This window comes from Hypanus sabinus, chromosome 8 (genome assembly GCF_030144855.1).
Source record: "Hypanus sabinus isolate sHypSab1 chromosome 8, sHypSab1.hap1, whole genome shotgun sequence".
NCBI lineage: Eukaryota > Metazoa > Chordata > Chondrichthyes > Myliobatiformes > Dasyatidae > Hypanus > Hypanus sabinus.
Window position 1 is genome coordinate 17,973,029 of NC_082713.1, and position 12,044 is coordinate 17,985,072.

At 42.9% G+C, this 12,044-nt stretch overlaps 1 protein-coding gene across 2 annotated transcripts in view; it reads right to left on the minus strand.

Moving 5' to 3' along the window:
- mtm1 (myotubularin 1) overlaps window positions 1-841 on the minus strand; it is a 122,603-nt gene extending 121,762 nt beyond the window's left edge. For both annotated transcript variants that reach the window (XM_059976735.1, XM_059976736.1), the window contains exon 1: window positions 748-841. The gene's annotated coding sequence lies outside the window, so the exon portion shown is untranslated. The remainder of the gene's footprint in view (window positions 1-747) is intronic.
- Window positions 842-12,044: the final 11,203 nt, after the last annotated feature.

The window sequence follows — 12,044 nt, forward strand, 5'->3', positions numbered from 1 at the left end:
CCTGAATTTAATCCTACAGAAATGTTGGGGAAGAACCCAAAGGAAGCCCACCAACATCCCAAAGTTGAAGCAGCTTTCTAAGGAGGAATTGCCTAAAATTCCACCAACCTGATCTGCAGGACTGATCAACAGTTACCAGAAATGTTTGGTAGAAGTTATTGCTGTACGAGGGGGTCACACCAGTTATTACTTTTCTAACAACTGCATGTGATATTGTATAATTTTTCTCAATAAATAAATGAACAAGTACATTTTTGTGTTATTTATTTAACTGGGTTCTCTTTATCAAATGTTAGGACTTACGTGGAGATCCGATCATATTTTAGGTCATATTTATGCAGAGATAGAGAAAATCCTACAGGGTTCACAAACTTTCTAGCACCACTGTATGTGAAACCACATACCGCATTATTCATCGTAATTTCACCCAATATTTACAGCTCGTAGGAGGACATTCACAATTAATAAAACACAGTGTGGTGACGGAAGTTTTTGTTTTGCCCCCACTTTATTTCGCAGCTCCTGTCCCGAGATGGTTTAATGCTCTGACCTGAACTACTGTTAACTTTGACACCTGCCCCAGTACAGAGAGGTGACTTCAGGCAGGCCCAATCTAGCAGCAGCCCTTCACCTGGCAGAAACGGCCCTCTCGTTATTAAATCCCGCTGTGAACACCACAAACAGCGTGCTACCGGCTGAAAGCCTCCTTTGAATGGATAACAATGCCAGTAATAGGAGAAGCAATACCTGCTATGTGCGCGGCCAGAAGTCCCTCAGGCCCGAAGCCGCCGCCCGCCTGTTGCTGCCGCCGTTGCCTTCGCCAACCGCATCACCTGACCATACCACTGCGCAGACGTGCCGGGCCGCGCGGGATCATGGACAATGTAGTCCGACCCAACCCGACGGACTGTATGGCTTCTTTGTTCTGATACTCCGAAGGGCAAGTGGACAGACAGAGAGAGAAAAACACAGCGTAATAGAATGGCTTCTATTTGTTTGGATGCCGCTCCACCATCAAGAAAGCTGGACACCATTTTTTATTGAAGCAACATAGAAGACATCCTATCTGGATGCAACACACCTTGGTAGGGCAACTGCTCTGCCCAAGACTTAAAAGAAACTGCAGAGAGTTGTGGACACAGCTCAAAACACGATGGAAACTCGCCTCGCTTCTATGGGCACTATCTACACTCCTTTCTACCTCAGTAAAGCAGCCAGCATAATCAAACACCCCTCCCACCCCACTCTCTTCTCCCGGTCCCGTCAGGCAGAAGCATGTACCACCAGGCTCAGAGACAGCTTCAGTACAGTGGAAAGATATAAAATTGCAATAAATTATTCATGGCCCACTCAGAAATCCAAATGAGGGAAGGGATAATTTCTTTCTGAATCACTGAGTATGGATCTTCAGCCTCCTCTATGTTCTCCACCATGGTAGTAACACGAAGGGGGACATGTCCCAGATGGTGGGGGTCTTTAGTGATGGATACTGCTTCTTGAGGCACCACCTTTTCAAGATGAGGGTATGGAGGTTTGTGCTCGTGATGGAGTCAGCTGGGTCTACAAGCCTTGACAACATCATGTGATCCTGAGGATTGGGGCCTCTGTACCAGGCAGTGATGAAACCAATCAGAATGTTCTCCATTGTACATCAATAGAAATTTGCAAAAGTTTTTGATGACATACCAAATCTCCTAAAACTCCTAGTGAAGTAATGCCTTTTTTATGATTGCATCAATGAGTTGGCTCCAAGACAGATCCTCTGAGGTGTTGATCCTCAGGTACTTGAAGCTGTTCACTCTTTCCACCATTGTGCTTTCTCCTGGCTGTGTACTGCAGATCTGGCACACCTCAGTAGAAATGCTGTGAATAGAGTTTTGTCAGTGATGTCACTCGTATCATGAGTAAATTATCAGTTAAATGTCAGGAAAATACCCCCTTTGGGTTTAACCGTGTTGTGTGAGCTTTGGAAGATGTTGGTGCAGTCGGTTCAAAGCTGCCCTATTGAGTTGTTCAATGTTAACACTATCCCTTAAGTACACAGAATATCACAGTGTATTGCAGTTCTACTGTGAGTATTCAATGGACTTTAGGACTTTATTCCCTGGAGTGTAGGAGAATAAGGGGAGATTTGATAGAGGTATACAAAATTATGAGGGTAAAGGCTGGCAGACTTTCCTCGCTGAAGTTGGATTTTGACTAGAACTTGAGGTCATGGGTTAAAGATGAAAGGTGAAATATTTAAGGGGAACTTCTTCACTCAGAGGATAGTGCGAGTGTGGAATGAGTTGCCAGTACAAGTGGTGGATGTAAGCTTGACTTCATCATTTAAGAGAAGCTTAGATAGATACATGGATGGGAGGGGGATGCGGGACTATGGTCTGGGTACAGGTCAATGGAACAAGGCAGAATAACATTTCAGCATGGACTGGGTGCACTGAAGGGCCTGTTTCTGTACTGTACTATAACTCTGTAACTTAATTTTTTATACGGTAATGCTCCAGTGTGATATGGTGCACAAGTGCCAATGTTATAAGGTGCATAAACGATATTGCAAAAACATCAGATACATGAAAATAAATTATAAACATGAGGAAGTGTCCAGATGCTTGCAGTCCAAAGCAACACACACAAAATGATGGAGGAACTCAGCAGGTCAGGCAGCATCTATGATTGTCGATGTTTCAGGCCAAGAGCCTTCTTCAGGACTAAGAAGGAAGGGAGAAGATGGCAGGACAAAAGGGTGGGGGGAGGGGGAAGGAGGTTATGTGGACAGTGATAGGTGAAGCCAGGTGGGTGTGAAAGGTAAAGGGCTGGAGAAGAAGGAATCTGATCGGAGAGAAGAGTGGACCATAGGAGAAAGGGAAGCTGGAGGGGACCTAGGCAGAAGTGATAGGCAGGTGAGAGGAGATAAAAGTCATTGTGAAGAATAGAGGAATGGGGAGAGGGGTGGAATTTGTTTACCAGAAGGAAAAATCAATATTCATGCCATCAGGTTGGAGGTGCCAAAATGAGGCCATGGACTGACATGCCCGAACAGGAATGGGAATGGGAATTAAAATGTCTAGCCAGCAGGAAGTCCTGCTCGTGGCAGATGGAGCAGAGATGCTCAACAAAGCAGTCTCCCGATTTATGGCAGGTCTCACCCACGTAGAGAATGCTGCATTGGGAGCACCAGACACAATGAAAAGCCTTATCAGATTGGCAAGTGAACTGTTTGGAGCCCTGAGTGGAGGTGAGGGAGGAGACGTATTGAGCAGGTGTAGCTCTTAGGCCACTTGCCAGGATGAGTGGAGGTTAGTGGGGAAGGGCGAATGGACAAGGGAATTGTGGAGAAAGGGACCCCTGTGGAAAGTGGATGGCAGGAGGTCAAGGTATGTTTAATGGTAGGATCCCTTGCAGATGGTGGAAGTTGCAGAGAATAATGTCTTGGATGTGGAGGCTCACGGGGTGGTAGGTAAGGACAAGAGGAACTCTATCACTGTTAAAGCAGCAGGAAGATGGGGTGAACCTGGATGTTTGAGAAATACAGGAGATGCAGGTTAGGGCAGCATCTATAGTGGAGGGAAGGAAGCCTCCTTCTTTAAAGAAGGAGGACACCTCCAATGTCCTCAATGGAAAGCCATGTCCTGGGAACAGATGCGGCCAAGAAAAGGGAATAGCTGTTTTACAGGAGATAGCTTATGTTTGATTAGCACTTTAAAAACTAGATACTGACAATCACATTTCTAGGTGTAAGTTTGTAAACAGGAATTTTAGATTGGCCTGTTGGAGGCTGCTATTAAGTGGTAGGATGTGTAACTACAGAAATTAAACAAACATGCTACTGACCAGTGTGGTTTTAATAGGCAGTTTTAAACTTACAAACAGATTGCAGGCAAGTTCATATCAGAAATGTGGTGGATTGCTATAACGTGTCAAAGATATTTTGTGAACTTTGCATCTTAAAATCAATAATAGTACAGGCATTAATATACTCAGTGATAAGTAATGAGCCTGATTTTGAGTACATCTTAAACAGTATGTGCCTATTTATTTAATAATGATTGTAATGTGATTACATCCAGCATAGTGTTTGAATTGGACAAACATCAAATAAAGTCCTTGTTAGACCAAACATGCCCTAGATTTCTATAATTTCATTTACAATTACATCATTACTGATTTGCAAGGAGACCACATTTTTCCTGACCACCATCTATTTCTGAATATAAAACAGATAAGAAAGGTAAGCAAGGAACTAAGAATATAGAACAGTACAGGAGCAGGCCCTTCAGCCCACAATGTTGTGCTCGACCAATTGAATTACTGATCAAATACCCAACTAAACTAATCCCTTCAGCCTACTTGCGCCCTTTTTTTGCTGGAGCATAGGGCAGCAATGAAGGTCCTTCATTTCTGGTGGAGTTTAGGGTTTCCCTCACTGTGGCTTTAGCTTCCTCTGGCTTTCATTACTGTCGGCTATGCGAGTCCCAGTTGGAGAGTCAGGTATACTGTCACATTCAGATGTAGAAGGATTCTTCATTACTATTTCCGTAACAGTTCTGTTTGGGGTTGTTAGCTCTGAGCTGAACCCCGAACCTGGAGGACTGGTGGACCACTCTTAGTCTGGCCTTTGACCAGTTTGGCATGGGTGACCCTACCAAGAGCAAAGCATAAAGCCCTGACTCCAGAGGAAAGTGAGGAGAAGAGAAGAGGTAAGAGGGAAACCGGAATGAGGAATGGAAGAAGAGAGAAGGGAGAGAAATTACCAGAATTTAGAGAAATGGATTATTTATGCCATCAGGTTGGATGCTACCCAGATGGAATATGGGGTGTTGCTCTTCCAAGCTGAGAATGATCTCATTGTGGGGAAAAAATTAGGTTTGAAAAGGTTGGTACATGAAATTAGAGCAAACATGATTCTGTAGAGTGTCAGAACAGATTTGAAGAGTTGATAGCATTATAGACTAGAGCAAGACAGCATAGAAACAGGCCCTTTGGGCCAAGATCTTATCCTGCCTAGTTCCATCAACCCACAACTGTACATAACCCTTCATATCCCTCCCATCCACATACTCGTAAATATTGAAATTGAACCTGCATCCACCACTTCCACTAGCAGCTCAATTCACACTCTCACCATCCTCTGCCAGAAGTTTCCCATCAGGTTTTCTTTAAATATTTCACCTTTCACCCTTAACCTATGATCTCTCATTTTAGCCTAATTAGAATAGTCGACTTCTTTTCCCAAATATCTACCAAAAGATAGAGAGGAGATTGCTAGTACCAAAACTACATGGAAATCTTAAAGTAGCTACTATGTATTAGAATATTATGTTTTACCACAGACATTTACCATATGTTTGAGTCATTGCCCTTAATATTTCATTCAGTTTGGTATCCTTGAAATGTCATTATCAAACCCAAAAGCTAATGCTCTTTTCAAAGGTTACACAGAACAACACATCCGTTCATTTAAAGAGAGAAGTGATTGAAGGAAGTTCTTTTTATGGGTTGGCACAATAGAAACCAAACAATCAGAACGAGATTTAGCAATGGCGCAATTTCAGTTTTGATTGTCTCCATGACTTCTCCAAGTCAATGACTCAAGCACAGCAAGATGAAAGTGAGTGTAATAACACTATTAGGTGGTTCCCTACTACCACACTCCAATGCCAGTGTTTGCTGACTGTTGTTGCCGAAATCAAAGATGGCAATGAATCTGCATACAGCAGGAGATTGAAAATCTGGCTGATGGGTGTCACAATGACTACCTCTCACTCAGAGTTTGCAAAACTGTAGAGCTGATTATTGACTATGGGAGGAAGAAGATGGAGGTCCACGAACCAGTCTTCATTAGGGGGTTAGAGGTGGAGAGGGTTGATAACAGCAGGAGGAAACCAGAGGTCCAGGAGCCAGTCCTCATCAGGGGATCAGAGGTGGAAAAGGTCAGTAACTTTAAATTCCTCAGTCTAATCTTTTCAGAGAATCTGACCTGGGTCCAGCACGGAAGAGGCATCACAAAGCAGGAACGGCAGTACCTCTACCTCCTTTAAGTTTGCGTAGATTCTGCATGTCACCTAAAAATCTAACAAACTTCGACAGATGCACAGTGCATCTGCACAAATGCACAGTGGTTGCATTACAGCCTAATATGAAAACAACAATGCCTAGGAATGGAAAAATCTGCAGAGTATGGTGGATATAGCCCTGTCCATCACAAGCAATTCCACACCCCCCCCCCCCCAATCAGCCATTGAGCACAAAATCAAGGAGAACTGCCACAAGAAAGCAGCATCTATCGTTAAGCACCCCCACCATTCAGGCTCCTTTGGGAAGGTCTCACACCAAAGGAACAGCTATTATCCTTCAAACATCAGGCTGTTGTGTACTGGGGCAGCAGGCTGAGGGTAGCAGACACCAACAGAATCAACAAACTCATTCGTAAGGCCAGTGATGTTGTGGGGGTGGAACTGGACTCTCTGAAAGTGGTGTCTGAAAAGAGGATGCCGTCCAAGTTGCTTGCCATCTTGGACAATGACTCACATCCACTTCATAACGTACTGGTTAGGCACAGGAGTACATTCAGCCAGAGACTCATTCCACCGAGATGCAACACTGAGTGTCATAGGAAGTCATTCCTGCCTGTGGCCATCAAACTTTACAACTCCTCCCTCGGAGTGTCAGACACCCTGAGCCAATAGGCTGGTGCTGGACTTATTTCCACTTGGCATGATTAACTTATTATTATTTAATTATTTATGGTTTCATATTGCTATATTTCTACAATACTTTTGGTTGGTGCGACTGTAACGAAACCCAATTTCCCTCAGGATCAATAAAGTATGTCTGTCTGTCTGCCTGTCCTGAATCGGAGTGGATAACCTCACTCAGCACAACTCTGAACTGATTCCCCAACCTACAGACTCACTTTCAAGGGTTCTACAACTCAGGTACTCAATATTATTATATTTTTTTTATTTGCAGAGTTTGTATTTTGTTGCACATTGATTGTTAGTCAGCCTTTATGTAGAGCTTTATTAAATTCTATTGTATTCTTTTCTTTCCTGTAAAAGCCTGCAAGAAAATGAATCTCAATAGTGTATATGGTAACACCACTTAATTTGACTTGACTTTGATTTAATAAGATGGACTCTTGATGTCACAATTTACCTTACACTTTCTCTGTAGCTGTGACACTTTATTCTGCATTCAGTTATTATTTTACCTGGTTCCATCTCAATCCACTGTGTCATGATGTGACTTGTATGAACAGTGTGCACAACAAGCTCTTTACTGTATCTCCATACATATCATTAGAATAAACCAGGTCCAATTCAAAGTTCAAAGTAAATTTATTATCAAGTATATAATAGGTCACCATATACAACCCTGAGATTCATTTTATTGCAGGCATACTTAATAAATGCACGATAGAATAATAACCATAACAGAATCAAAGAAAAATCTCACTAAATCAGACATTCAACCAGTGTGTAAAAGACAACATCTGTGCAAATACAAAAATAAAGAAATAATGGTCTGTCTGTCTGTAGGACAATAGGTGTTGACCATCAGCATCACAAACCTGTACAAAAGGTATGAGGATCCTGAGATGCCCAGTCGTTGAGATCCCTCTCTCTGCTCTCTCTGCTCCACCAGCTCCATAAGGAAAGCTTATGAAGCAAAATGTTTGGCACCAGCTTGGCTGCAAGAGCTGCCAGAAGGATGCTCAGCCGCCTTAGGGGCTCCACTCTGGACTTGCTGGCTCGGTTTACTTCTGTGGCCTTCGTCTCTCCTGAGGCTGCCCACAAGTCAGTGGGGCTATTTACCCATAGCTGAGGATCTGGTTCACAAGCACCAGCGCATTTCCACACACAGGTGGGCCTACGTGTTACATGTACAGGGGCCAGACCTCCTCCCCACCCTCTGTAGTTCAGCCTGAGTCCAAAAGGAGTTCACTTTCCGTGAGTCACCAGCAAGGAAGCACTGCGTGAGGCTTGCTGTTGCAGAGGCAATGTACTGGCAGGGAGAGACTTACATATTCGGCTCTCCTTTTAACAAGACTGGTAGCCATCGGTGGAGCTGAAAGTAAGAGTGACAAGCACTACCCACTACACTACCACACTAGATGCATAACAACAGCCATAAATAAATAAGCAATAAGTAGAGAACATGAGATGAAGAGTCCTTATAAGTGAATACATAAGATTGTGTGAGCATTTCAATAATGGGGCAAGTGAAATTGAGTGAAGTGAAGTTTGGTTTGAGAACCTGATGGTTGAGGGGTAATAACTTCTCCTGAACCTGGTGCTGTGAGTCCTGAGGCCCCTGTACTTTCTTCCTGATGGTACAGTAAGATGAGAACATGAAATGGGGGTCGCTGATGATGGATGCTGCTTTCCTGAAACAATGCTTCACATAGATGTGCTCAATGGTGGGGAGGACTTTACCCATGATAGACTGGGCTGTAACCAGTTTTTTAATAGGATTTTCCATTCAAGGGTATTGGTGCTTCTTTCCCAAGATGTGATGCAACCAGTCAATATACTCTTCACTACACATCTATAGAAGTTTGTGAAAGTCTTGGATTCCAATTATAATAAGTAAAATTGTTTCTAGCTGGAATACTGCACCTACCATATGAGTAGAAGAGTTAAAAGCCAAGAACAAAGACATGATACTTTTGCCAAATGGCTGTTGTAACTTATGTGCACAATACTGAAACACAAACTAGGCCCACATTTCTGGAAAATACTAAGGGGCAGCTTCAATACAATTGATTTCATCTTTTAGATGAAAATGTCAAATTACAGTTTCAGTAACATGTTCCATAAAACTAATTAGGAAAATCTTCATTTTCCTAGTGTGCTGAATAATATTTACCTTCACCCTATAATTATCAAATCAAATCATCCCGTATTTATTTTATCAGTGTAGGCCATTGCTGATTGCATGTTGGCTGCCGGTTGTTCTTACATTATGACAGTAACTATACTTCAAGGTGGCTTCATGATCTGTAGCGAGGTATGGGAAATTATGAGACCTTGCTATGTAAATGAAAGTTCTTCTTTTAGAATGACTTACCAGCAAATGTGAAAGGTAGATATTCACTAGATCATGAACCACAAAAATTATTTTCTAAAATTAATATTTGGTTTTGTGTTGTTTAAGGAGTGGGTGTTTATCTACATCATCTACCCAAAAGTAAAGTATCAGATTTGTTAAATGCTATGTTGTCTGGTCTTGAGATACGTGAAGTAAGAGATTTGCCTTTCCCAGATCTCTATTATTAAAGAAAAAAAACTTGGGCAAAAGTGCTAAAAAGAATTAGGAGAGTTGAAGAAATATTGCTTGACTATTTCTTGTAAAAATCAAAATAATTAGGACGAAGTTCCAAAAGTACAATTACACTTGACTTCCTGTGGTTTCGTATGGTAGGTAGAATGTCTGAGTTGGTGTGATCTTTCACGGGTTCTGTTATGGTTATTATTCTACTGTCTCACACTGCTAAATGGTTTTTGTTTTAGCCACTCCTCCAGCTTGTAGCCGCTCCAATGGACTGCGGCAAAGTTGTCTTGGGTCTCGGTGAGAGGGCACGTTTGGAGCAGGTGGGGGATGTCCTGGGTTGGGGCACCACAAGGGCAAGCCAGGGTTTGTTGGGCGCCCCATTAGTGTAGTGTTTGCACTGAATTGACACGTTGACTTCTGACATTTGCTGCTGTCCAGCTTTTCTCCCCTGGTAGCTGTAGTAAAGCCTGGGAGGAGCAAGGTGGGGTTGACGATCAGATCTCCGCAGGGGGAGATGTGTTGTTGTGCCAGTACTGGTGCCAATCAGTTTGTTCATCACAGGAGTCAAGGGTAAGGGTTTTCAAGTTGTAGGAAGGTTTTTGGGATTTGAGTGGGGAAGATGGAAGTGCATTTTTGACGAGTTTACGAACTGGAATGTTGTTGGGCATATTTTGAATATGTATCCAAAATATTACACTTGACTAACCAGTTATCAGACTCTTGCATGGATCTTTTATACAATAAGATGGACACTTGTCCTCAAAATCTACCTCGTTGTGATTTTGCATGTGATCATTTTCCTGCACTGTACTTTTCGTTAGCTTTTACACAGCATTGTTATTGTTTGATTCTTATTCTACCTCAATGTGTTGTGTAATGATTTGATCTAGGATGGCGGTGAATGTTGGTGGCTTGGGTTGAGGGGTTTGCTGTTGGAGTGTTCGCCGTGCCTGGCAATTAGCCTGCAGATGTGTCATCACCAGTTGAAGTGACATATTCGGTACGCAGCTAATAGACACTATCTACGAACCTCTAAGAGCCAAAGAAATGTGAGCCAATAGAATTCAAAGGTCAACTGAATGCCTAGCCAATCAGGACTGAGGCAAATGAACAGGAGCCTATATAAACACGAGCACTCCCAGAGAGAAACACCAACAACTGTTCACTGAGGATGTCGCCTTGATAGTGATGAAACATCTGCAAGCTAATTGCCAAGCTCGGTGAACACCCCGACATCAAATAATTTGATCTGAATAAACAGTATGCAAGACAAGCTTTTTGCTGCTTCTCAGTACATGTGACAACAATACACCAACAAAATTCCTTGACAAACCAACGGTGGTATTGAAGGGAATATTAGAAGAATCCAGTTGAAAGGGTTCTTATACTTTGAGAAGTTACTGTTTTGGAAATTAAAAATCTAAATGGGATATGCAGATTGAACGCATTGTTTTCAAATGCATCACTGGATCTGTGGCAGCTGCTCTGCCCGGGGCTGTCAGAAACTGCAGAGAGTTGTGGGCACAGCTCTGCACGTCACTGAAACCAGACTTCCCTCCATGGATTCCGGTTACACTTCTCACGGCCTCAATAAATCAGCCATCATAATTAAAGAACCCAACCACCCTGGTCATGCTCTCTTATCCTTCCCATTGAGCAGAAGATGGTGGTTGTTCATTGTGTCTGATGGTGATAGGAAAACTGTGGGGGAGAGTTTTTAAAGTGGAAAAGCTGTTGTACTGGGTCAGTTCCACTCTCTTGACCTCAGAAGTCCAGGTTCAGTGGTGCGAGGAAACGCCACAACTGGGGTCTTCCTTGGTTGCAGAGGATGACCATGACACCTTCTGTGCCTTGTCCGCTCTCCACGGAATGTTGCAGTACCACCTTCCTAGACATTGGATCTCACTCTAGATCTCATCTGCCCAGCTGGCCAGAGCTGACTTCGTGTGCTAGGACAGACATGTCCCTATCTCACGAGGTTATGAGGCCCGCAGACCACCTTCACCTGGTTTAGCCCACCTGTTGAAGACGTGCGCCAGAGTGTGGCCACTGTTGCAGGTAAGCAGCTGCTTGGAGCCACAGGTGAAAGCTGAGTGTCTGGTGAGAACCAAAGGTGAGTGATCAGAAGATACTAAAACCTAAAAGCACGTACCACTAGGTTCAAGGACAACTTCTATCCTGCTGTTATAATACTATTGAATGTCCTGTTGTATGATAAAATAGATTCCTGATCTCATAGTCTACCTTATTGTGGACTTGTACCTTGTTATCAATCTTTATTGCACTTCCTCTGTAACTGTTACGCTAGATTCTGCATTCTGTTAATGGTTTTCCCTTGTACTGCATCGTGTACTGAATGTGATGAAATGATCTGTATGAATGGCATGCTAAACAAAGTTCTTCACTGTACCTCCACACAAGCGATAACAATAAACCTATATGGGATTTAGCGAAGTATAAAAACAGCATTAACTACTTTGAAGGGAGGAAGTTAATGAAACTAAAAGCCTGCAGATGCTGGAAGTCTGAAATAAAAACAGAAAATAGGATCAGGCACGAGGAAATCTGCAGATGCTGGAAATTCAAACAACAACACACACAAAATGCTGGTGGAACACAGCAGGCCAGGCAGCATCTATAAGGAGAAGCACTGTCGACATTTCGGGCCGAGACCCTTCAACAGGATCAGGTCACATTTATGGCTAAAAAGAAGTGCAGTTAATATTTCAGTTCAAAGGCATTGACAGAACTGAGAAAGGGAGAATACAAAC